Source organism: Camelus ferus, chromosome 34, assembly GCF_009834535.1.
Source record: "Camelus ferus isolate YT-003-E chromosome 34, BCGSAC_Cfer_1.0, whole genome shotgun sequence".
In the NCBI taxonomy this organism is placed as follows: Eukaryota; Metazoa; Chordata; class Mammalia; order Artiodactyla; family Camelidae; genus Camelus; species Camelus ferus.
In genome coordinates this window covers 794,672-821,581 of record NC_045729.1, presented here as the reverse complement: position 1 = coordinate 821,581, position 26,910 = coordinate 794,672, and the positions used below count along the sequence as shown (strand labels likewise).

The 26,910-nt window shown below is 38.9% G+C and overlaps 1 long non-coding RNA gene across 2 annotated transcripts in view; it reads left to right on the top strand.

Annotated features, from left to right (window-relative positions):
* Window positions 1-26,910, top strand: part of LOC116661377 — an 87,530-nt gene that overhangs the window by 816 nt on the left and 59,804 nt on the right. The window contains exons 2-3 of one of the 2 annotated variants that reach the window (XR_004317265.1): window positions 332-501; window positions 1,910-2,805. This is a non-coding gene — a long non-coding RNA (uncharacterized LOC116661377). Of the gene's footprint in view, window positions 1-331; window positions 502-1,909; window positions 2,806-26,910 lie in introns of those variants that run through there. The other variant, XR_004317266.1, reaches the window with a different exon arrangement.

The window sequence follows — 26,910 nt, the reverse complement described above, 5'->3', positions numbered from 1 at the left end:
TAATTATGCTTCACACTTGCTTGACTAGTGAGATCTTGAGAGCTAAGTTCAACAGAAGGGGTCCTTGACCTTAACGTTTACAACCTAAGCCACTTGTTCTGCAGTCCCTTTTTGGACTTGAGAGGCAGAAAGAAAAACATCTACCCCCAGTATTAAGAAAGATAATCTTCCCTTTGATTGCTTAGGATTGTATGTGTACTTTCCCTCAAATCACTCAATTATCGCCCAGCCCCTCTTCTTCAGGATTGGAGTGGCTGAGAACACAGCTTCCCCCATCCCCATTTTCCTGTGGCGTACCCCTTCTATCTTTACACATGCATTTAATGCACAGGTGCAAGGCCTTCCAGGGGGTGAAGAGGAAATCGAGGAGCCAAAAGCCTGGACAACGGAGTGGTGATAGTTCTGCCACCCTTTCCCAGCTGGCTACGTGGCTTAAGCGACGCCATGTGGATGGTGAGTCTTAGAAGCAATTCCTGTTATCCTAGGAGAACCAGTCTTGAGGTAGGTTATGCATTGTGAAGAACTCAAATATATATATCACATATTAACGTTCAAACCTGGTGCTGAGATTCAGTTGAAGAGAGAGGGGTGAACAGAAGGGGAAGCAGTGACAGTGACTTCCAGCAACAAACTTGGGTGAATCGACGGGAGGAATGTGGTTAAAAGCACAGCTTGTTGAGTAAGGCAGAGCTAGGTTAAAATCTTGCCTTGCCCTTTGTATACTGCGTGCCCTTAAGCAAATTGCTTTACATTTCAAGCCTCAATTTTCTTACCTGTAAAATGGAAGTACCTACCATGAAGTGCTGTTGTGGGCATTAAATAAGTGGTTTGTAAGAAATTGTTCAATGCTTCTTAACAAACATCCCCCTGACATCCACATACACAGAGTCACTCGCTATTTCCCTTCTCTGCTTCATTTTTCTTCATATCACTTATTTTCCTACATACGCTTTACATTTTACTTATTTGTTGATTGTCTCCCTAATGGAATGTGAGCGCTGTGAAAGCAGGGGCTTTGTTTTGTTCACAGCTGTCTCCAGGACCTAGAATAGTGCCCATAGTAGACACTAGGTATATATCGAATGAGTGAATGAATGAATGAATGAATGATGTATAAAAGCACTTAGTATATTACATGGTATACAATGAGTGCTTAACAAATGTTAATAATTATGTAGTGTTTCAAAAGTTACTCTTTTGGTAACTTGTTCTTATCTTTTAAAAAGTCATGTAGATATTATATATTCTAGGTATTCTACTAGCTATGGAATAGTCCCTGTAAATAAAAAACAAACTAAGATAATTTTTGATAAGATAACTAAGATTACTTTCAGAATTCAGTGATTCACTAGAACAATCCCTTTGAAAATAAGATCAATATATACATTAATTAAAAGGATAACTTTGGAGGTAAGGATCCTATTGCAATGGCAATAGTTAATTACAGGGTGAGGAATACGGACCCTGGCATGGTGCCCCCAAAGGTGGTCTAGGCGTGCATCTGTCAAAGCGCAGGCCCTGTCATGTTCTTTGCGTTCCCTGGGAAAGCTGCCTAGCCGACTTCCTGACTGTGAGCAAGCTCTGAAATGACTCCTGAACACAGTTTCCAGCCAACAAATAGAAGCATGGAAATTAAATGCTATGTATGAGTCCTTCTGTGGTGTTTGGCTGTTTTAGTCTACTACTTTTTAGTATTTATTTATTTACATTTTCTTTCTTTCTTTGTGTTTTTGGGGGGAGGGGAATTAGGTTTGTCTTTAGTTAGTTATCATTATTTTTTTTAATGGAGGCACTGGGGATTGATCCTAGAACCTCATGCATGCCAAGCATGCGCTCTGCCTCCCTAATTTTCAGTATTTAAGTTCAGTTTGAAAGCTCTTCCATTTCTTTGTTTTTCATTTACCAACAGAATCTGATAAAAGAAAAAAAAAAAGAAAACCACAGGAATATTGAAATGGAATGTAAATAACAGATAACAATTATGAGGCTACAGTTCCTTCTGGTAACAATCTACAATAAAGATTCAAACGTGTGGATGCCGGACACCACTCTCTGGTGGGGACTGCAGAGCAGTGAGGGTCAAAGCGCTCGCCTTTCATGCAGATGCTCGTTGTGTCTGCTCTTTTGGATGTATAGGGCTAAAAATTATTCTTTTAAAAAGATCCTGAATATGGGTGGGGAGGTGGAAACCAGGTGGGCCACCATGAGGGCTGCAATGAGCAATTTGTTGACACCGAGGCTTTCAAGACAGCTCCTTTCATGACCCATGGGCCTGCGTGTGTTCCGCACGTCAGTTAAAATGATTACCTTCTGGGTGGATGACTTTGGCTGCTACACGATCAGTTGTCAGATCTTTCATCCGATGGCCAGCGAGGCTACAAGTAGGGATCACCTCGGTTGATTTCCACCATATGTTCTTGGCTTCATAAGAGACGATGTTTCTCCCTTCTCTATCTCTGCCCCCAGAACCTAGCAATGAGATAACTAGCAGGTGCTCATTTTGAATAATTAGTTTGCCTCTGTGTGGACCTAGGTGCAGCTGAGCAAAAGGATCCTGAAGGAGGTGGCCTGGCCTGAAACAAAATCTCAGAGTGACTGGAGTGCCTAAGGGAGCACAATGTTTAGTGTTCTTTAAGCTTATGAAGCTATCAGAGAAATTTGGAAGAATTCATGTTTTATAACTTTGTAGAAGATCTAGGAACCCAGCATCAGGCATTGTTTTAATTTTAAAAAGTATTGTACTATAACTTTTTGAATTGATTGGAAATTGTGTGAATGTAAGATGTTGATTGATATATGTGTATGTGTATCCATTCACAAATAAATTATCTACATTTTTAATTTGTCTTCCTTTTTACATACACATTATTATTTTTTGAAATTCTAAAAACTGAAATATTATATTCCATATAGAAAAATAATACTGGCTTGGATTTTTTTTTAATTAAAAATTTTTTTTATTGAGTAATAGTCATTTTACAACATTGTGTCAAATTCTAGGGTAGAGCACAATTTTTCAGTTACACACAAACATATATATATTCATTGTCACATTTTTTTTCCGCTATGAGTTACCACAAGATCGTGTATATATTTCCCTGTGCTATACAGTATAATCTTGTTTATCTATTCTGCATTTTAAAATCCCAGTCTGTCCCTTCCCACCCCCCACCCCCTTGGCAACTACAAGTTTGTATTCTGTCTATGAGTCTGTTTCTGTTTTGTGTTTATGTTTTGTTTTTTTTTTTTTTTGATTCCACATATGGGTGATCTCATATGGTATTTTTCTTTCTCTTTCTGGCTTACTTCACTTAGAATGACATTCTCCAGGAACATCCATGTTGCTGCAAATGGAGTTATGTTGTTGGTTTTTTGTGGCTGACTAGTATTCCATTGTATAAATATACCACATCTTCTTTATTCAGTCATCTGTTGATGGACATTTAGGCTGTTTCCATGTCTTGGCTATTGTAAATAGTGATGCTGTGAACATTGGGGTGCAGGTGTCATTCTGAAGTAGGGTTCCTTCTGGCTATATGCCCAGGAGTGGGATTCCTGGGTCATATGGTAAGTCTGTTCCTAGTCTTTTGAGGACTCTCCATACTGTTTTCCACAGTGGCTTTCCTTGCTTCCCTCTCCCACTCTTAATGATTTAGTTGTCTTCTTTTACAATTTTGTGTTTATTCTTTTTGTAATTCATGGCAGTTACCTCCTTTCCAGTTATGAGTTTCTCATTTTTGTAGCATCCTGCTTCTTTTCTATTTAGAGTAGTCCTGTCAATATTTCTTTTAGCATGGGTTTAGTGTTGCTAAACTCTTAATTTTTGCTTGTCTGTGAAGTTCTTTATCTCTCCTTCTGTTCTAAAGGACAGCCTTGCTGGATAGAGTATCCTAGGCTGCATCTTTTTTTCATTCAGGACTTTGAATATATCTTGCCACTCCCTTCTGGCCTGTAAGGTTTGTATAGAGAAATCTTATGGGGTTCCCTTGTAATTCACTGTTTGTTTTTTCTCTTGCTGCCTTTAGGATCATTTCTTTATCCTTTCTGGCCATCTTGATTATGATATGTCTTGGTGTGGATCTGTTTGGGTTCTTCCTGTTTGGGACCCTCTGAACCTCTTGTACTTGGATATCTGATTCCTTCTTTAGGTTTAGGAAGTTTTCAGTCATGATTTCTTCAAAGATCTTTTCAATCCCCTTTGTTCTTTCGTCCCCTTCTGGAACCCCTATTGTGCGTAGACTGGCACACTTTATATTATCCCATAGGTCCCTTATATTGTTTTCATTGTTTTTTATTTGTTTTTCTCTCAGCTGTTCTGATTGGGTGCTTTCTGTTGTCCTGTCTTCTAGGTCACTTATTCGTTCCTCTGCATTTTCTATCCTGCTTTGTACAGCCTTTACGTCAGCTCTCATCTCAGCAAATGAGTTTACTAATTCTACTTGGTTCTTTATAGCTTCTATTTCATTTTTGACATATTTTATATCTCTAAACACTATTTCTTTTCGTTCCTTCAGTACTTTGATCACTCCTTTTTTGAAATCTTGATCTAGTAGGCCATCAATGTCTGTTTCCTTGATCGTGCTTTCAGGGGATTTCTCTTGATCTTTTAATTGGGAGTGGTTCCTCTGCTTCTTCATATTGCTCATATCTCTCTAGCACTGTGGCTTAAGGAGTATCAGTTATCTAGTTCTCCTGGAGCTGGCTTGGATTTTAAAAGCCTCATCACCCACCTTTTTTCCTTCACAAACATTATTGTAGAATGATACTTTAAAACACCCCATAGAATGGTAGAGTGATATAAATAGGTTCTTGAGGACAAACAGAGCTGGGTTTGATTTGTTGCTTTACTGTGTGACCTTAGGCAAGTTACTTAAATTTACTGAGCTTCAAATTATTTATTTGTAATGGGATGTCTTTAATAGTTTGACATCACAGGATTGTTAAAAAAAATTCATTTAGATACTCACTATGAAACATTTAGATCTCCTAGTCCATGTTTAGGTTATCATTTATCTATTATTGCAAAGAACCCCATCCCAACATTTAAGAGCTTAAAACAACACATAGACTTGACGGGAGGGTATAGCTCAGTGGTACAGTACTTGCTTAGCATGCATGAGGTCCTGGGTTCAATCCCCAGTACCGCTATTAAAATAAATAAACCTAATTACCCCTCCCCTCCCAAAACAACATTGACTTATTTCTCATGATTTAGTGGTTGACTCCACAATTCTTCTATGGGTCTTACCTAAGTTCATTCATATGGCTGAGATCACATAATGGCTTGGCTTGGCTGGGACTAGCTGGCTTCTAAGACAGTCATTCTCATGAATCTGCTGTGTGACTGGGCTAGCTCCGATGTTTGACCCGCTATTTCTACGTGGCCACTCCTCCTCTAGTAGGCTGGTTTGGGCTTCTTTAGAGTGGTCTTGAGCAGCATTCTCAGAGAGCAAGAGCAGAAGCAATAGACCTTGTTAAGCCTAGACTCTAACACTTGGCCAATGTCCACCTTCTCTTCATTAAAGTGAGTCACAAGACCAGCCCAGATTCAATGGGTGGTGATAGAGCCACTTCTTAAGGGAGGAATCACAAAGTTTTACTGTGGCTGTCTTTGTAAACCACCCAGCATCCTTACTGCTCCATAGATGGTAGCTGCTACTATTATCATTATTATTTAGAATTGGCTTGTCTCTCGAGCATTGGCAGGATTATTGTTACTACCTTTTGATGGCTTGAGGAATGAAGCTAAAGGAAAGCAGTCGTGATTAGTGGATAGGGGGTAGCTCCCTGCTTGTTATATCAGTGAATTTAAACTTTATTCAGAAGAGCCTTGTATATACTTGGAAATCAAGTATGGTTAATCCAGACATATTTCATTGGATATGAAGGGTTCCTTGCTAGTCCTCTACTGGTTCAAAAATGGTTGGAGTTCCGATTTGTTCACCATCTCAGTGATGTCACTGGTGCTCCAATGGCAATCATTTTGGATTATATTTAGAATATACTTATTAATAATTTAAAAAATTAATAGACATAAAGAATTGAACCTCAAAAGTGATTAGTAGTATAATTTTATTGTGGCATTCGTACTTACCATGATGAAAGAAAAATACACAATACTTTTACCAATAGTAAGAAGGAAAGTGTACTGTTCACTTAGAACATGGTCACTATAGTCCAAAAGAACAGCAGTTGCCAAGAGACTATGTCGGTGAGAAAGGATAGATAATTGTCAGTCCGACTCCATTATTTTACATTGTTATTCCGTTATTGTGTTAGTCTATTCTGGCTGCTACACAAAACACTGTAAACTGGGTGTCTTAATAACAACAAACATTTATGTCTTAAGTTCTGGAATTGGGAAGTTCAAGATCAGGACACCAGTGGATTCAGTGTCTGGTGAGGACCCACTTCCTGGATTATAGAGGTATCTTTTCACTGTGTCCTCACATGGCAGATAGGGAAGGAATCTCTCTGGGGTCTGTTTTATAAAAGCACTAATCCCATTCATAGGGCTCCACCTCCTCGCCTAAGCACCTCCCAAAGACCCCACCTCCTAATACCATCACACTGGGCATTAGTTTCAACATATGAATTTTAGTGGGGCACAAACTTTCAGATGATAGCAGTTATGTTCCATTCTCTTTTATTAGGTCTGTAGCATGGACCCCAATTTAAAAATTGTCCAGGTGAGTTGAGTGGCAGGGGTAGAATCCTTTTTTATTTCTTGACAAAATACACTTGTGCATTAGTTCTTTCCTCTTCCTGGTGAGGCAGGAGGGAAGGGGGCAGGGCACAGCCATTCAAGGAACGACACAGCAATTAACACCAAGATGGCAGGAGATTCAACTCCCAGGAGGCCTTGAGGCCCAAGATGGTGGGAGATTTGACTTACAGTAGACCTTGAGCTTCACTATACGCTCATTGTAACGTATTAGCTTGGGAAATGGCACTCCCACTGGTGCCATAACAGTTCTCAGGCTGACCGTAAAAGGTCAAAAAGTGGGCAGTGGCCCAGTTCCTGGGACTCCCAGCCCCTTCCCCAAAGTAGTTGGAATAATCCTCCCACTTGTTAGCATAGGAAGCTACTGGGCGCATAAAAACTAACCACCCCCACGCCTCGTGGCTGCTCCACATTCTGACTGAGCCGGCCTGCACTCTGGCTACGGAGTGTGTAACTACTTCTACTTTAAACTGAGCACCCAACCCCCACACCTCATGGCCTTTCTCTTGCCTTCTGAAACAGCCTGCACTCTATGGGGTATGTATCTTTCTGAATAAATCTACCTTTACTCAACTGTGGCTCACTGTTGAATTCTTTCCTGAGTGAAGTCAAGGACCCACACTTGGCAGGGCATGTCCCATGGCCATCCTCTTGCCCCATATTCTTTTTCCTACATCACTGGAAGATGCCTTCCCCATATCTTCATGGGATTGACTTCTTGTCATTCAGATTTGTTTGAATATCTCCTCCTCAGAAAGAATTTTCCTGGCCAACCAGTCTAAAGTACATATTCTGTCACTCTGTACAAAACACTTAGTTTTCTTATTTACAGAGATATATATGTGTTCATATGCATTATGTCCCTACTGGAATGTAAAGATTAATGCAAGCAGAAAGGTTTTCTTGTTCACCAATTCATCTTCTGTTCTTAGACTCCAACATGTAAGCTCACAGGATTTGTTAAATGAATGCATAATAGAAATACATTTTAATTTTAATTCTTCCCTCTTCTATTTTATTAATAGAGTTTAAATGTGAGGACAAATCTTTTTGTGTTTTTCTGAAAAAAAGAAAAAAAGGCTTATAATGCAAGATGGGATTCTGAGACTTCTACTTACTTTATTTCACTGGATTGAACTAAACTAGGTCGAATTTAGAACATGTCCCTGCTCTTTTTAAGCTTAAAGTATTATATCTCAGATAGCGGGGAACCTTTTGAAGAAATATTCTGGCCGTAGAACCAAAGTCAAATCAGAGCCCTCGTGATTGCCCTGTGAGACAGAAGGGGGAGAGAAAGTAAGTAGCCCCTCTGAAGTTGTGACTGCGGCAACAGCTTCTAATAAAATAGTTCAGAATGATTTGCGGGGTGTTTTGATTGATCCTGCTAATATTTCAGCATTGTAGATTTCAGCAGAAATATATCAGGCTTTGAGGCTATAAATAACAAGGCAAAAGTTGACTCAAACCAAATTTCAAAGATGTTATCAGGAAAGTCCTTAAGTGAGGAAATGACTCTATTAACAATAGGTTGCATAAGAGATCAAGACGGCATTAATTATCCTGGCATAAGATCTTTCTCTTCAACCTCACCCTACCAAGCTGACGTTATCTCCCAGTATGGAACCTACCAGCACAAACATTCTGAAGCAGCCAGGCTAAAATTCTTATCACACCCTAAATTCTTGGTGCTCATTTCCTCTTATTTTTAGTGGCTGCTTAGTTTATTTCTACCCATCTTTTAAGGTCCAATTTGTGCTTCCTCTCCTTAGCAAGGCTGACTTCATCTGCCTTCATGGGTTGCCCTTTGCCCCATGCCCCAGACTCCTTAGAATCATTTTTTTTTCTTCTGAGAATTAAATGAGATGACATTATTTAAGAGCTCAGCCTAGTGTCCTAGGCTAAATAAACATGACTGTTTTATGTTTGCTTGCATATGTAAAGTACTTAAATAAAAATTAGGGGATAAAAAAGTGAATAGTAAATGTATAATATATAAAGAAATATAGCATAATAGCTCAGAGATTAGCCTCTGGAATTAGATATTATTTTTTCATACTCTGTCACTTAATACTTATTTAACCTTGGTCGATTGTTAGATTTCTCTAAGCCTTAGTTTCTAGCTGGAAGAGAGGAGTAATAAATACTGCCACATTAAATAGGGCTAATATGACAATTCTTCATAAATCAGATATGAAAATTCTTTGTAAATCAGCAAGCACTGTGCAAATACTAAACATTACCTTGTACATTCTATAATTTTTAGAGATGTGCCATCAAAGTAACAGATTGTCTGAAAGCTAGCAGTATGCAAGACAGTACCTGGGAACTGGGTATCCAGAAGAATGAGGCACATTCTTGCCCTGGAGGCCCTTTCATTGCAGAAAGGGAGATGAAACAAAAATATGTCAAAAGTTAAGTAGCAATAGCGTGTCGAAAATTGTTCAAAGCAACAATAAAGGAAGTGGTACAAGGTGATGTGCCAAATGCATTGGGAAGATAAACAGTGTTTATTCCTGAAGTTTCAGGAGTGAGAGTTTGCTTTCCAGTTGGAACAATCGGGGAGGATGTTTGTAGGGACTGTGATTGGATATGAATCGAACTACATCTTGAAGGTGAGTCGGAAGTGATTAATTGGAAAGCAGGCAGAGGGTATAAAAAGGTAGGGAGCAGACGTGTGGAGGTAGAAAAGTGTGATAGTGGAAAGGCTGACTGGGAAGGTAGTCTGACCAGAGTAATTCCAGCTCGTGTTCCCAGACACAGTTGCACATTAAAATCAAGGAGGAAACTTTAAAAATTGTACAGATTCCCATTAAAAGTTAATCTTTTAGAAGATCGATTAAATCAGAATCCCTCAGGGATGGTGTCTGAAATCTGTAGCAATGAACAGCTATTTTTGGGAACCACAGGTAAGAGGGATTAGTGGACCATAAAGGAAGAAATTTAGTTGAGGTCCACATCCCAAAGGTCTTGAATATTAAAGTGGATTTTGTACTGTATACAACAGCACTTCTTAAATTTAGTAATGTTTGGATTTTTTTAAAGGGGAAAAATACCTCTGGGGACTTGATAAGAGAACTGCAGGAGTGATAATCATAGAAAACTTCCACCAACTAGTAAGAAATGAATTGATAAAATATAATTACTCAGATTTCCATAATTGGCAGGTATTTATTTCAAAAATAAAGGGAGTAAGTCTGCCAATTCAGGGACATCACAAATGACAAAATTCATGCTTTTAAGTAAAACTTAGAATTTTGGAAAACATGTCTCTGCCACCATTGTGACCTTGAACGCTTTCCTGTATTTTTCTAATGAGATACATGGTGATATTAACAAATAAGGTATTTTTAGTTATTGTATAAGATGTATCAATGTTTGGAGGCGATATATAATTCAGTAAGCCAGCATTTATAATGTTAAAATCATGCATGGATAAAAGAGAAATTCAAAGTACTTAAATAAACAAATGGATTTTAATGCAATCAATCAGGAAAAACTCATTAATACAGTTTTAGATTCCAACATCACAACTAGCCTTTAAGATTCCACCATTTGTTAAGTTTTCATGTAGTATCAAAGAAAATAAATCTCCAAAAAAGCTACTAAAGCACTCCCCCCTTTTCCAACTACATATCTGTGTGCAGCTAGAGTTTCTTTCTATATTTCAGTGAAACAGCTTATCACAGAATATTGCATGTAGAAAATAGGTATGAGAACCCAGCTGTCTTACATTAGCTGCAAATATATAAAAATTCCCTTCTTGTCACTAAATATTTTTATTTTGGGAAATACAGTTATCTTTCTAAGAAATATGTTACTTATGTTAATACAGAATTGCTCCATTAGTTTAAAAAATTCTCAGTTATAATTTCTAATACAGTGAATATTGGTAGACATGGCCAACACAATCAGAAAGTTCTTTGGGTTCTTTAAAAATGTTTGTGAGCGTAAAGAGAAATGGAGATGAAAAATTTTGAGAACTGCTGGTTTAATGCAAGTTGTTAGATTTCTATCTCAATGGAGATAGAGATGAAGGCAGGAGAAGAGATATTCTATAAAAAATATTACAGCTGCTACTCAAAAAGGTAAACAAAATTACCCCATGATCTAGCAATTCCACTCCTAACTACACCAAAATGAATTAGAAATTGCTAGCAAACAAATACATGTATACATGAGTTTACTGCAGAGTAGCACCATTCAGATTAGCCAAAAGGTGGAAATAACACACATGCCCATCCACAGATGAATGGATGAACAGTGTTATATACACACAATGGAATGTCATTCAGTCATAAAGAGGAATGAAGTACTGATACATGGGTAGACCTTAAAAACATGCTAAGTTAAATAAGGCAGACCCACAAGGTTGCATATTATATGATTCTGTTTATCTGAAATATCTGAAACAGGTAGGTCAATAGAGACAGAAAGCAGGTTGGTGGTTGGCAGGGCCTGGGGGAGAGGGACATGGGAAGCACTGCTTCATGGGTGCAAGACTTCTTTGCGGGGATGGAAATGCTTTAAAACTAGTTAGAGGTGGTGATTGTGCAACACTGTGAATGCCATTTATGCCACTGCATTGTTTACTTTAAAGTGGTTAATATCCTGTTATGTGAATTTCACCTTAATTAAAAAAAAAAATCATGGCTGAGTGATCGCCAGGTCCAAGACCTGGCCCTTGGCATGGATTCAGAATCTCTTTTCAACTTTACACAAGTAAGCAACACGAACGAGGTATCTGTTTTCTTTCTGTTGGCAGCGTTTCAAGTCTCTGGTGCTAGTATAATCATTATTTTGGCTACTCTCAGAATTAGCAATGCATTTTTTCTTTGATATTCTTTCTAGTTGTTGTGTCAGGAAAAAGGCAGAATTAGGTAGCATGCTAAAATCAAATCAGTATTTCTTACATAAATGATTGGTTGGGCGAGTCTGTTTTTAGTCACAAATCTCCTCTGAAGTCTGAAAGCAAGCAAGAAACTTGATATTGTTGACATTTTTGGGTTTTTTTTTTTTTTTTTTTATAGAAGAGCAGTAGAAATGCAGTGAGTATTGTAGAAATAAAACAAGAAAACATAATCTGCATTTTATCAGCCAAAAGTAAGACCACTAACTATGTTCTTTGTCCAAGGTGTGGGTTCTTCTGTCCCTCACTCAGCGAAATTTTGGGAAAATCCTCAGTGTGTTGGGTTGGCACAGAGCAGCTGGCTCACAGTTCTGGGGTTTGCCGTTAGCCCTTCTTCCCTGGTAACAAGGAATAACATGACTCATCAGGCAGATTGCATATTATGCCATCATGTAGGCCTCATTAAGTTTAACCTGTCGCCTAATTTTCCTTGAAGTCTGTACACTGGTCATTGAATAAATTGGCCAGTACCAAGGTGATCCTATTTCTGATCAGACAAAGCAGCATCTAGCAAAACAAAACAAAACAAAACAAAACAAAACAAACCAAAACAAAGTAGCATCTAAAAGAGAGTGAACACCTGGGAGGCTGAGATAGGATTTCTGACTTTCAGAGTAGGGTGTGGGCGTGAAAGAGGCAACGTGCTGGCTTCAATTTCTTCATTTGTAAAGATACATTAATGGTGCTATTCGCAGGAGGTTTTATGACAGAACGTACCTGAAATATCTTACATACGATTAGGCATGTAATTGGCCAGTAAAGGGAGCATTGTTGTTTTTCATAAAAATATATTTGACATATAACATTGTGTGCATTTTATCAGGGAGTCTGTTTTGATTATTAGGAATAATGTTGGAACTATGATACTGCTTGTCATAAAAGGGAGGACCAAACAGCAGAGGGAGGTGGGACCAGCTCAGCTTTCCTTCAGTTGAGAAATAAATATAGAAGTAAAACAAAATATATAATTATTGCTAGTAAGGGAATGTATGCTGTGTAGTATTTAAAGAAGGGGAAATAAGAGGCGATTTAACAAAGAGAAGATGAAAAAAGATTGAAAGAAGGATGGACAGCATCCAAAAAGTTCCTTTTGAGTGGCAGATGAGGATGTGAAATTTAAAATTGTTCAGTTATATAGACTATCAGGTCAGCCTATGTTCTCTAATATGATAAATTAGGAGAGGTGCAGGGCGAAGTGAAACAGAGATTTCCAGTCCTTACTGATAATCAGAATCACTTTGAGAAACTTATAAAAATATGGATCCCTGTCACCCACTCTGGAGATTCTCATCCTGTAGTTCTTGGATGGAGTCCAGGGATCTGTGCTTTAAAAACCTCCCCAGATGAATTTTGATACAAAGTTACATTTGAGAACTGCAGACGTGGGAATGGAATATTTGCCTTTCTCTAGTAGCACGTGCTCAGACTCCATATAATTGCCTTCTCTCGGCGGAGCAAGAAAAATAAATAAGGTGAAATAACCCAATTTAAAATGGAAACAATCATTACCCTTTATAAAATGTCTGTGAAAAAATATTAAAACTATATTTATCTCATTTTTCTTTTCTGGTGACAGGAAGGAAGGAGGGAACTTCTGCTCCCCTCCAAACCTGGAGATGAGCTACAGCAGTGACATCAAGTGGTCGTTTCGGGGTATTTTCCTTTTTATTTGGGACTTTGATATTTAACAGAAACAATTTATATAGAGTATTGTTTTTCCTTTCTTCCTCGCATCAGGTAGAGAATGTATTCTTTAGTTCTTGCACGCTTTACTCGCCAGAAATGCTAAAAAGAATGAAAAAACAACAAACAAATTTCGATCCTGACATGCCATCTTTTGAGTGCTAATCCAATATAAACACCTTTGTTTAGTTGTTTGTAGAACCAGGTGGCTTCTGTGAAGCGAAAGAAAGCCTGAACTAAACCCTACATGCAAAAACTTTGATAATGCTGATGAAACTGTCAGTGTATTTAAAAATATGACTCATAAACAAGAGAGCACTGTGATCTTGACTCAAGTGAGAACACTCTGGGGCCAAGAACTCAGTAGCCTGCAGCGAAGGTCATGTCTTTCATGATCATCCGTGGTGAGCTGAAGCTTGGGTATCAAACAGTAACAACGCTCAAACTGTCCTAATTAAACACACACACAAAGTAAAAATAGTTGGAAAGCTTTTACACTCTAAAGACCTGAAATGTTTCTTGATACATCTTACTTTATGCCACTCAGAGTGGAAACCAGATTTTATAGGAGAGACATTAAGAGGTGGCTGCCAGGTTTCTTACCTTATAATAGCATTTATCAATGATTTCCTTTAAACAGTGACCTCACCAGTATATTTATATTATGGACTAAATTCAAAAAAATTTTACATACACACTTAAAAAAATCCATTTGCTAGTGGGGAGGGTAGAACTCAAGTGGTAGAGCACATGCTTAGCATGCAGGAGGTCCTGGGTTCAATCCCCAGTGCCTCCTCCAAAAGTAAACAAACCTAATTACCTGCCCCCACACCAAAAAGATACATTTGCTAAACAAAGTAAGACACACCCAAATTACAAAGGAGAGAAGAGGAAGTTAGGCAATTAATTGGCATGGAGGCAAGAGAAATGAGTTTAGTTACTCTGGACTGTGAATGTTTCAAACACTGGCAGAGGAAGAGCATCTAATTACAAAGAAAAAAAATATAAAGGAAATGGAATTACTGTTGGTCTCAGGGACCATTATTTTGTATGTGAAAGCAACAGATTTGGTTGAAGTATCAACAGTATGCAACTAGATTAGCCTCTAATCCCAGGCTACCTGAACTAGTGTGAGAACTGAAAAAACAAAGTCACCAATTTACAGGAAGGACTTTTTATTTTCCCCCTTATGTTTCTCAAATGTCATTCTTCTTAGTTGTTATTCATTATGTCTCTCCTATGCTTCTAAAATCTGAAACGAAAAAGAAAGATGTTTCATTTTAAAATGATAGATTTAACTGCCTTCTGAGTTGGGGAAAGGGCTGGTCCTCAGTTTTAGCTCCTGGATACTTACTCATTTTATGTCATCGGTAGAAGACTGTCACATCCAGAAAATTGGCAGGAAGGAAATGTATACAAAACTAAAAACAGCAGTAGGCTGATGTGTTGGGTCACAGACTCTCTGCTGTAGACAACTTAATAATCAGAAATAACAAGCAGGGAGAGAACTTTTAGGAGTTATCGTCTATTTTTGAGCCAAATGTTCTAAAATTTATGAATGACTAAGTGATGAGGCGTCCCTCTGCATTTCACATTCATATGTGAATAATGAGGAGAGGTTAATTTTTCTTTAGCCTCTGAGTAATTAAAAGTTCCAAGATGAGGAAGAGTTCTTTGACTTACCTCAGACCAGGAGTGTCCTTGGACTGAAACACTGGGTGCTTTCTAAATCCCTGTGAAACTCCACATAAGAGGAGCAAGCTTTCACTTTTATTTTGCCCAGTCAGATGTTCTAAATGGATTGAACCAAACTGTATCTACTTGGACAACAGATGCGGCATAAAAAATTTATATTGTAGCCAATAATAATTGTCCTTTCGTCAAGTCGTTCTGTACTTTCCCCCTCCAATGGGTATATATTTAGCACCCACTGAGCTTGAGATAAAGCTCACAGAGCAGACTGAGGCCAGAACATGGATGATTCTTATTTTCTTCAGCAATAAATGGATGTTGTCAAGAAAACCAGAGATGATCAGGTCTTGGGAAGACATATCGGGGAGTGGTGTATGAGATAACTGGCAAATACCGTTGCTGGGGAAGAGGAGAGGAGGGTAGGGTTGAGGGGATTGCCTTGTGTGAACTACTGCTTTTTCTTTTTAATTAAAAAGAGTGAATGCTAAAGAAAAAAAAAAAGTTGAATGTATGTTGGTCATTTACTGAGGAAAGGAGATAGTTAAAGATGACAGTAAAGACTTTTTTAAAAATTGGAGTATAGTCAGTTTACAACCTTGTATCAATTTCTGGCCTACAGCATAATGTTTCAGTTGTACATATACATACATTTATTTGTGTGTGTGTGTGTTTTTGTGGTTCTAGAACTTTATTTATAGGTAATCAGCAGTTAGTTCTCATTCATGTTAGTGGTCTATAGAGTTTTGAAAGTGCTGACAGGTACACGGGTAACCAATGTATAGCGCTTGTTTGGTGAATCTTCATCCTCATTGCGTCTTCTGGACCACTGCGCACAGATGCGGTATGGGACGTTCCTTATTCCTTTGGCTCAGACAGCTTTGTTGAGCCTGGTGTCAGCGCGCCCATCTGGAGTTCCCATCTCCTTCATGGCAAATTTCCAGATTCCTCTGAGTGCAAGCGAAGGAAGCAGAGGTGCTCCAGAGCGCCCAGAGCTGCCAGGGGCAAAGGAAAATGAGGAAAGACTAAAGAATACTACGCGTAACAATTCGAAGGGTTATTGGTGATTTTTTTTGAGACAGAAATTTCATAAAATAACTAATCTTAGGCACTGAAAAATCCTACAGAGATGTTCTAACTCCCCTTTTCTCTCCAGTTTTAAATATGAAAAAACTGAGACCCAAGAATTAGAAGAATTTACCCAGTTTCTAGATGCACTACCTACTACTCTGCAATTGTTTTGGTTTGGGCTTGTGTCTTGCATTTTTCTATCACTATTATTATTTTCCATAAGGGATCTTCTAAGATGCTTTCCTAATCACTTTAATTTAGGGAATATCAAAGTCTAATGGGCTAAATTCTGGTAAGCCAAGCTGGCACTGGGGGACAAGGAGAGGGTTACTGACAGCACTGGCTTTTCCAAGGGCCAGCTACATCTTTTAAAAGGAAATTCAGAATTTCTGCCGGTGTCTCCTTTCATCCAGAGGAAGGCTCTCCTGTACATCTTTTTGGAATAAGGTTCTATGTCTTAGGGTAGGTGACCTGGAGGGCAAGAAATGGGGTGCGGGCTAAATCACTTCCAGGAGTGCTATCTTTTCTGCTCTTGTCTAGCAGAATTGAGCAGTCATTAGGCGGTGAGGAGCGGAGGCAGTGTGGAGTGACTATTTATAAAACAAGTTTGGCAGAGAATGACAAGAGGTTGCTAGGAGAGGGAAATAATGACATTTAGGAAAAAAAGAAAAAAAGAAGAAGGGGTCAAAACGTGGTCTTTACTGGGCATTCCTGATTCTAGTCCAGTCCTCCCCTGGGCGGTCTTTCTCACTCATTTCCTTATTTGTTGTTTCCTTCCTTCACATTCTGTTTGAAAATTCACATTTCTTAGAAGTCTCTCCTAAAAATAATCATCACATCGTATACTACTATCTAGCCCATACACGATTTTCCATCTGTAAGTATTAATTTTTGTATACCTTTGTAAATGTTGTATATTTTTGCTAAGTTTTAAAACATTTGATCTTTCAAAACCACTGGTCCCTGTTGTTTATCTAATTTACTATACACATTAGATATACATTACCATATGTAAAATAAACAAGGACCTACAGTATAGCCCAGGAAAGTATATTCAATTTCTTGTAATGGGCTGTAATGCAAAAGAATCTGAAAAAAAATATATATGTATGTATGTATATGTATAACTGAATCACTTTGCTGTACACCTGAAACTAACATTGTTAATCAATTACACTTCAGTAAAAAATAAGAATTGAAAAAAAAAAACCCAACATTTGGTCTTTCAAAGATTAGTGTGACTTATGTATTTAACCCTAATGCTTCTTACTATACACAAACACCACACACACAGATGCTAAAATACTGTTCTTGTTGTTTGCCATCCTACTGAAGTCATCTTTGAGCCTTTCATCCATTTGGAATATTACGAAGCACCCTGTGTGATGGAGTGATGGATACAAGGTGAGACAGATAAGACTCTGGTCCTGGCAGCTTGGGTGGCTTCGTGGCCAAGACAGCTGCTTATCGACCCAGCAATGGTTGCTTCTCTTTCTTCTTGCTGATTTAACCTTGCGTTTGTGGAGGTATCAGTCAGGCAGCAACGGGCTCAGGGAAGTTACGCCTGCCCCTTGATGCAAGAAGTGAACCGTAACTGATGAAGTGAGTCACACTAACCTCATCCTTCTCTGCTGGTGGGAAGAGGGCGGGCTTAGTTCTAGTTATGGCGATGAGTACCCTTGGTGGGGAGGTACTTTCTTCTTCTTCTCTGTGTTTTGCTGGGTACACCGGTGGGAGGAAATACTGATGGGAACTCTAATAGCCGTCTTGTGACTTAGCCAAGAGCACCTCTGAGACTCTAATCCAGAATGCTGAGCCACTAAGCTGCTTGGAACCTCTACTCTAGACTTTTTGTTAACCATGAATCATACCTTTGTGGATTCAGCCTCCATCAGTCAGGTTTTTTGCTGTTGATACTTGTATCTGGAAGTATCCTAACAGAAGCTCTGAAAAACACTGTGCCTATGAGGGCAGGCTGGCTAGGTGGGAGAAAGGCAAATTCTAAAGCTGAGCCAATTGAGGGAGTTTGTGCGTTAAGGAAAGTGTGAAATAGTGCAGCTGGAGGAAGAATGATTATTGAGGGATGGGAGCAAAGAGACACAGAGAATGCCCCCCAGATTGACCCACCATCTGGATTGGAAGATCACAAGAAATACTTATTAAACGTTGAATAAGGGACAATGCTGATGGTCGCATTTAGCATCTGTGTTAAGGGTAAGGAAAGTCAGAGGCCAGGAGGATCAAGAGCTGATAAAAAGCACTTTAAGGAATGTTCTTACAGGGACACTAAGCTCATCGTCTGGGCCCCACTCTCCTGATGTCAGCCAAGCCCAATTGCCTCCCAAAGGCCCTTGCTCCAAATACCATCACATGGGGGGAGGCGAGGGGTAGGGCTTCAATATACAAAATTTGGGGCACACAAACTTTCAGTCTATAAACACTCTTTATGTTTTAATTTTCTCATCTGTAAAAACAGGAAGCTAATAGTAAATAGCTCACAAGGGCGTTGTAAGGATTAGTGAGTTAACAAGTGTTAAGCATTCGGCCAAGTAGCAAGCAGGCAGCAAATGACAGCTGCTATTAGTATTATTATTATTTTAACCTTTGGTGTTGCCTTTTCAGTATTTGGCCTCTTCTGACCTCTCCAGTGCTACACGACCGTGGCTAACACAGGTGGTAGCCATCGGCAGATCAGTGAGCTGGGAGTCTGGGATCTGGTTCAAATGCTAACACTAGTCTTCTGAATGCTTTGGACGTCTTATTCAACGTTATCTTCTTGGTCGTATCCTTATACACATTTTGACGCAATTGTGTACACTGGCCAGGAATAGTGATGCAGGAAAAACGGATGTGTGCTGTGAGGGGAGCTGTGTCCCAGGCTTCGGCTGAGCCCCTGGGACGTGCCCCGCCAAGTGTGGGTCCTTGGCTTCGTGCAGGAAAGAATTCAAGAGAGAGCCACAGCTGAGTAAAGGCAGATTTATTTAGAGATACATCAAAAGGCAAGAGAAAGGCCACAAGGTGTGGGGGTTGGGTGCTCAGATTAGAGTGAAAGTAGGTACACAGTCCATAGACAGAGTGCGGGCCGTCTCTGAAGGGGGAGCGAGGGAGAGGGTGGCCATGAGGCGCCCATACTGCCAGTTTTTATGGGCTCAGTGGCTTCATATGCTAATAAGTGGAAGGCCCAGTCTAAGTAGCCTGGGGAAGGGGCTGGGATTCCCAGGAGGTTGGCCATGTCCCACTCTTTGACCTTTTGCGGCTAGCCTCAGGACTGCCATGGCGCCTGTGGGCATGTTATTTACTATGCTAATATATTACAATGAGCGTATAATGAAGCTCAAGGAAGTCAAACCTCCCATCATCTTGAGCCTCAAGGCCTCCTGGGGGTTGAATCTTTCGCCATTCTGGTGTTAATTGCTGTGTTAATCCTTGAATGGCTGTGCCCTGCCCCTTCCTGTCTCCATAGTGTGTCCCTAATACAGGGACATATGTATTAAGTGGGGTAAGTGCTACCTAAAGGGCTCAGTGTTTATGACTGTTATGTGCCAGTAACTGAGAATTGAGAACTGCCCCAAAGTAGAATAAAATGAAACTTCAATTTACTTTAACTTAAATCCAAACCAACAACAATAAAATTATTGAGTATTTATTTTATGTTAAACAAGCTGAAAGGCAGAAACATAAAGATGTAAAATTGAGGACTCATATGCAAAGAAGCAACAGTCTGGGGAAGGGTATAGCCCAAGTGGTAGAGCGCGTACTTAGCATGCATGAGGTCCTGGGTTCGATCCCCGGGACCTCCTCTAAGAATAAATAAAGAAACCTAATAACCTCCCCTCACCAAAAAAAAAAAAAAAAAAAAAAAAAAAAAAAAAAAAAAAGAAGCAACGGTCTGAAAAAAGAGAAACATACAGTCCAATAATTATGATGAAGGCTTGTAGGCATAGGGACAAGAAAAACACTTCAAGGTACAGTGACACCATGGAAAACAGGGATCAGACTGACCATCTGGACAGGCCAGTGAAGGCTCCTTGGGGCTGGTGACATCTGGGCTCAGAACCAGACAGTTAGGCATCACATGAAAGGAATTCCAGAGAGTTTTGTTTATGGGGTTAATGGTGAGATGCCAGCTAAGAAAGCAGAAATAAGAGAAGTAAATTGCTGTGTTAAATTTTAGTGACAGGTCAACACATAATGGATTAGTGCAGAGATTCAATTTAATATATCTGGGATGGCTTCTGAGCCTGGATTTTGAAAAATCTCCCCAGGTGACATGCATACTCCCTGTGCTAAAATAATCCGAGGTACCCACTTCTTAGGATGCTCCTGCTCAGGGTTACCAAGCCAGTGTCCTCCAGAAGACTGCCCCTTAGGGTGCTAATAGCAGGGTAAGGTAGTTCTGTGTTCGCATAATTTTGGAAAATGCTAATTCACTTAATCTAATCTCTTTACACAAGAGACTTAAAGCAACTTATGAATCTTGAGGGGAGGATGTAGTGTGTAGCAGTTTTGTGCAGATTTTTAAAAATTTTGTCTTTCTAAGCATTTCATTGTGTGTCTATATGTTGTAAAGGAGGGGAAAAAACCTTTCCTCTGCATCTCTGGGTTTGTCGGCTGATCTAACAATTAAATTTGACATGAGGTAGATTAACAGGAAAAAATCAAATTTAATTGTGTACATATGAGGGTTCCCTAAGACTAGGAGTTCCAAGGACGATTTAGGCAGTTGAAACTCATATGCCATCTGAGGGAAGGAGAAGGGGGTAGGCACTCATGTCTTCAAAGGGAAGGAAGGCAATTTACAGGAAATGAAAAAGAGAAAATGTTTGGTAGACAAATGTTTGCTCGGCCTTGCGGAGACAATGGGACACAGAGAACTTTGGTCAAACAGGCCTTGCTAAGTTTCCCCAGCCTAACACACCCAGTTCAAATTAGTCTCTAGTTATCTGTGGTGACAGTTTTTTCTTTCTCTTGAAACATAATTTATCTAATTTTTTTTAGGCAGTTAAGGGAAGGAGGTAAAAGCTCTTTATAAGCCTTTGCTTTTTGAAAACAATCAACCCCAAAATCGCTATCAAGCACAAGAGACACATTTTGGGGTGGCAAATTTTGTTCCCCTCCAGTGTCTTTGTGTAGGTTTGTGTATATCTATGTCTTTATGTGTGTGCATGCATGCCTGCCTCTCTGAATTTGTCTCTCCATTTATTGAGTGGTGTGTTTGTGTGTGTGTGTGTGTGTGTGCACGTGCGTGCATGCTTGCATGTACATGGGTGTGTCTGGATGTTGTAGGGGAAGAAAAATATTTTTCCCTGCACCCTCCTAGGTTCAAGGATTTGCAGCCCTTGAATTAAAGTGGTAAAGGCAGATGAACAAGAGAAAAATCAATTTTAATGACTGACATTTGCACAGGAGTTTGCAAAATAAAATGTGGCTCCAGGAAGCAGCTGGATGATTTAAGCTTATCTACAATCTAAGACTGGAAACAAAAAGGGTTTTGTGCTTCTGAGTGGGGAAGGCACGATGGGAAGGTGAGAGGAGGAGATGTTTGGTAAATAAGGGTTGCCTTGTTATGCAGGTGAGTCTCCCAGGTGATGAGTTGTCTCCAGACATGGCTTTCTTCCTGGCAAAGAGACATCTTTACAAGTGTAAATTTCCTCTATAAATATAAATATCCTTTAAAAAAAATTTCTTTTTGGTTTTTTTTGGGGGGAGAGGTCATTAGTTTTATTTTTATTTATTCATTTTTTAATGGAATTACTGGGGATTGAACCCAGGACCTTGTACATGCTAGGCAGACACTCTACCACTGAGCTATACCCTCCCCCTAAAAGTCTTTTGTAAAAGAGAAAATTTATGCTCTATTTTTAGTCAGTTAGGGGGAGGTAAAGAGCTTTTCTTGCACCTGCTGGCTCTCAGTGACCTTTAGCTCAAAGCAGTCACTATTTCAAAGAGACATTTTGGAGTGGCATATCCTGGTATCTTTCAATGAGTTTCTGTTTATCCTTGGATGGTGTCTGAACGTATAGATGGAGAGGGCCAAACTGGGAATAAAGTTGTAGAAAAAGGAAAGCAGGTATCACCATGAATATGAGAAGTTTCAAAAGAGTATTGTAAAAAGTGAGATCATGCTGAGTAAAACTGAATTAGGTGTTGAGTATGTTTTGGTTTCAAATGCATAATGAATTAGAGATAATTCACACATTTCATGGATTACTGTCTGGAATAATATTTTTATTTCTAAAACTAAACTCTGTTTAAGTATAATAAAGTAATTGGGTCAAAAATAGTTCAATTAACTTCTCTGAATATATATTCAACAAATATTTATTGAATGTCTACTGTTTCTTAGGCATAGTTAGATTTGGATGTATTGTAATAAACAAGAAGAATTTCTTACTGTCATGAAGCTCACTTTTTTAGGGGGGTGAAAGATACAGTAACCCAATAATTATATAAACAAATAAAATGTGTTAGATAATAAATACAGATTGTTATTTTAAGTTGCTAAATTTTGGAATCATTTGTTAGGCAGCATTGGATAGCTATTACATATCTGGATGTCTAGGAGTGGAGTGCTGTCATAACAAAACTTAAAGAAAGGTGGGAATGGCTCTGAGCTCAGGCAGTGGGCAGAAGCTGGAAGAATTCTGAGGAGAGTGTAAGTGACAGCCTGAGGTGTCTTGAAGAGACTGTTAGTGAAGGACTGCTGGCCTTGCAGGAGGCTGCCAGGGAGGGCTTAAAGGAAACTGGGGGAAACGTTTTTGAAACTAGGTAAAAAGGGATCCCTGTGTAGTGGCAGAAAGTATAGCAACATTGTCTCCAGAGGTAATGTAGAAAGTAGGAAATATACCTAATGAACTGGGTCATCTAGGTAAGGAGATTTACAGGCGAAGTGTTGAAGGTGCTTCCTTATAAAAGCTAGGGAGGTAGGGAGAGAGTGAAAGAGAGAGAGAATGAGTGACCTGCTGTGATCCACAGATCTTGGTAGGGGACTGGGCCAAAAGGCATAACCTTGGCCCTGGCGCTCCTGGGTTTCGAGGGAGAGATAACTGGGGAGACTTCATGCTTAACAGGTGCTTCTTTGTTTGTCTACGAGTGGAAGAGAGGTGTGGTGGTAAGTCTGCCATCATTTGGTAAATAGAACCTGACACTCATCAATCCCTTGGAAGCTTCAGGAATATCAAGGCAAAGATCTGTAAACATGAAGTGTGTGTGTGTGCAAAATAAAGGCCATTTCTCAGTGATCTAATAAATTTAAGTTTGTGGTTTTCCAGGTTTTAATACAAGTTTTTGGGTTTATGTAAATTTGAAACAGACAAATGAGTCTATCCTCAGCCCACACTGACAGAATGGATTTTGCTAGATGTAGTAGTGCTCTGCTTATAAATAAGCTAACTTTTGTAATATTTGTGATATTGAATTTCATTGTGTTCTTTGTGTTTGGGAAATACAGCTGCAGAATGAACTATGTTGTGTAGAGCTTTATATATGCACCATTTATAGTGGCCAAGTTCAGATCATGGTCGTTAGCTCAAATATATTACTTTCTGCTTATTATGCATGATGAAGACATTGAAACTATTCTTTTCCCCACCTGCTGGGGCACTGAAGTCACCTTGACAGTTTATAACAGTCCCCCTTCATGTTAACTGGGGTTCCAATTTAATGTGCTTTTGGGATCACAGATTATCACAAGAGGTGTTAGGGAACAAAACACCAATCTAAGCATGATAGCTTTTCCCTTTCTGTAGCCTGTTGCTTCTGGTATTGAAAAGAGATTTTCTCAGGACTTTTTCTCCGTACTCTATATTCTATGCTCTAAGCCTAAGTTATGTTTATCACGATACACACAGGAAATTGTAAAATAACAGCCATAGACTAGATTGTTGTAACTCCCTTAACAAAGCAGAGAGTCTTTATTTCTAAGCCGTAAGTAAGTTGAATGCCTCCACTTTTTCCTCGAGCTCACATGAAAAGGCTGAATCAACAAGCAAGTCCCTGACCCCATTGTGACAATGAGTGTGTGAGGGTCCTGCCAGCTCAGTTCTGCCTATGAGCGCTGTCTCTCTAACTGCCTTTTGTGGGAGGTTATGGGTTGAAAGTTGTTCACACGAAGGTTAATACATGAAAAAACTTCCTGAATTGAAGAATTCACATGAGCAGGAGATTAATATGCAGCTTGATTTTTACTCAGGTCATTGGTATCTTGGAAATCAATGTGGAAATTATGCAAGAAGAAATTAGTCCTCAGCAGGGACTTTGTGAAAAGGTTGTGCCATATCGAACGGCATAGGTAACAGATGCTGCATAAATTTAAGATGAAATTGAGGCTTGGATCTCACTGGGGAATGGAAATACCTGGATGACAGAATGATAAGTGAATGCATTAAGGATTTTAAATACTTCATTTTAAACCAAGGGCAGTAAGCGAGATAATCATGTCTTCTCAACTGCTATTGGCTGCCGTTGATAACATTATTTCCTAATAATGATTTTACATGGAAGATAAGTGTGTTTTCCATCAGTATCCATTCTGATATATGAGCATCAAATCAAAATGGAAAAAGTAATACATAAATTAAATGGCAAAACACCTCTATCCCTGCCAATAGCTGGGATCTCTAGTCAAAGTTGCAGTTCTCTCGTATGTCCTACTTAATTTAGAATTTTGATGAAGTACTCTAGTCTCATAGTTCCTATTGCTAAAATTAATGTTTGTTATGTTATGGAAATCTGCATATACTCTTAAATATAAATAGTTCCCTCTAAATTTCATATGTTGGGGTCCTAACTCCAGTACCTCAGAATGTGACTATTTTTAAAGATGGGGTCTTTAAAGTAGTAGAACGAGGTCATTAAGGTAGACTCTTATCCAACATGTTGATGTCCTTATAAGAAGAGTTTAGGACACAGACATGCACAGAGGAAAGATGTGAAGATACAGGGAGAAGACAGCCATCTGCAAGCCAAGGAGACAGGCATTAGAAGAAACAACCCTGCGAACACCTTGATTTTGAACTTCTAGCCTCCAGAACTGTGTGGAAGTAAATTTCTATTTCTTTAAGCCACACAGTTTGTGGTTCTGGCTATGGCAGCCATGCCAAACTAATACAAGGTCTCAAATGGCTGTTTTGAGAAAGAATGGGAGAGTCTAGAAAAACTGATATTTACTGCTTCTGGAGAAATATCCCTTTTCCTTTTTGTAGGGGTTGAGCATGAGGGATAGCTGAGAGCAGAGTTCTCCACTTTTAGTGGACAATGTCATGATCTATGACCCATCATTCTCCTTATTCAGGAGATGATTGGGCAAAAATAAGATAAGAAATATCAACATGTTCTGAAACCAAAGAATGTCCCTGATACATTTCATTACAAGTATAAAGAAAAAAAAATTACAGAGCAATAGTATAGGATGATTCCATTTATATGTAAGTCTAAATTCCTTCTAATGCCTACGTCCACATACTGAAAAAAATACCCCCAATTAAGCATGGTGGGTGAGGGTGATGTGAAAGGGGAAGGTCTTATCTGTTGAATAAAGTCAAACATGTACTTCTGAAGTTAAAATTGTCTTGAAAATAAAATGCTTGGATTTTTCTTGTTTTAACCTGGTCTTTGGGGAATTTAAAGCATTAATTAAAAAATGGCTTATTAAAATAAGAAATTCATGGTAAGACTTGGCAGACACTTTTACAGTAGTAGAGATGTTATGAAAGTTTGTCTGAAGGGGATGATATAGCTCAGTGCTTAGCATGTATAATGTCCTGAGTTCAATCCCCAGTATCTCCATTAAAAAAGTAAAATAAAAGCTTGTTGAATGTCTTGCTTCTGTCTGATGTTATTCTTTCTAATATGTGTTTCAGCACTGGGAAGAAATCCAGTGGCAAACCAAGCTCACATTGTATCTTCTTTAACTGAGTACTTACTACGAGTTAAATACCATTGCAGGCACTGTTACACAGTGATGAATAAGACAGACAGGGCCCCCGTTGTGGCTTCTATTCTGGTGGTGTTGGTAGGGAGATACAGAGTATTCAGTCAATACATGAACATGATTTATCATGATAATGATGCACAGAATCCCTGTGTAGGAATCACCTAAAGCAAATGGCATTTTCTAGACAGGCACTAGCAGGATGTGGGACGTATGGTGGTTTCCAAAGTGATATTAGGCAAATTGTTTCCCCTCTAACTCAGTCTTGTTCTGGGAATGGTTCATTTTCCATTCAATTTAATCTTAAGAGGAACTATTATTGGGACCTTTAATTCTTTAATTTGCAGCCTGGCCGTGCAAACTGGTTAGAACCTATGTTAAATGACAGTAGACAAACCACAGAGTACTTAATTGTCAATTGATATGTTTTATTTTATCGTTAATAATCATAACCAGGAGAGATTTTTTAAAAAAGTGTGTTCATGTCTAATGGAAAGCGATGGACAGCTGAGTCTTGTAATCTTTGGGTTGGCGTAATTTCTATTTTTATGTGTTAATTGTGGAATCATCCTCACCTAATCTCACTCACCTATTTATTAATCCATTCATTTACTCTTCCAAGCCACAAGTATTTTTTTCATTTAATGCAGAAGTAAAAATTAAAATTTCATTAATTTTCAATCCTAAGAGCAAACTTTTAATATTCCATGTGATGAAATGGGAAGTAGACATGAAGCACTGTGCTGATTGCTGAAGTGTGACGTTAGCTTGAAGAAAAGCACTTGAGTTGCAGGCTGACAAGCAACATTTCCCTGAAACCCAGAACTAGGATTGTTTTGACTTGGGTGTTAACACCATTTTCTTGAAAACAGACAATGTGAGACCTGTCAGTTCAAGAAAAGTAAT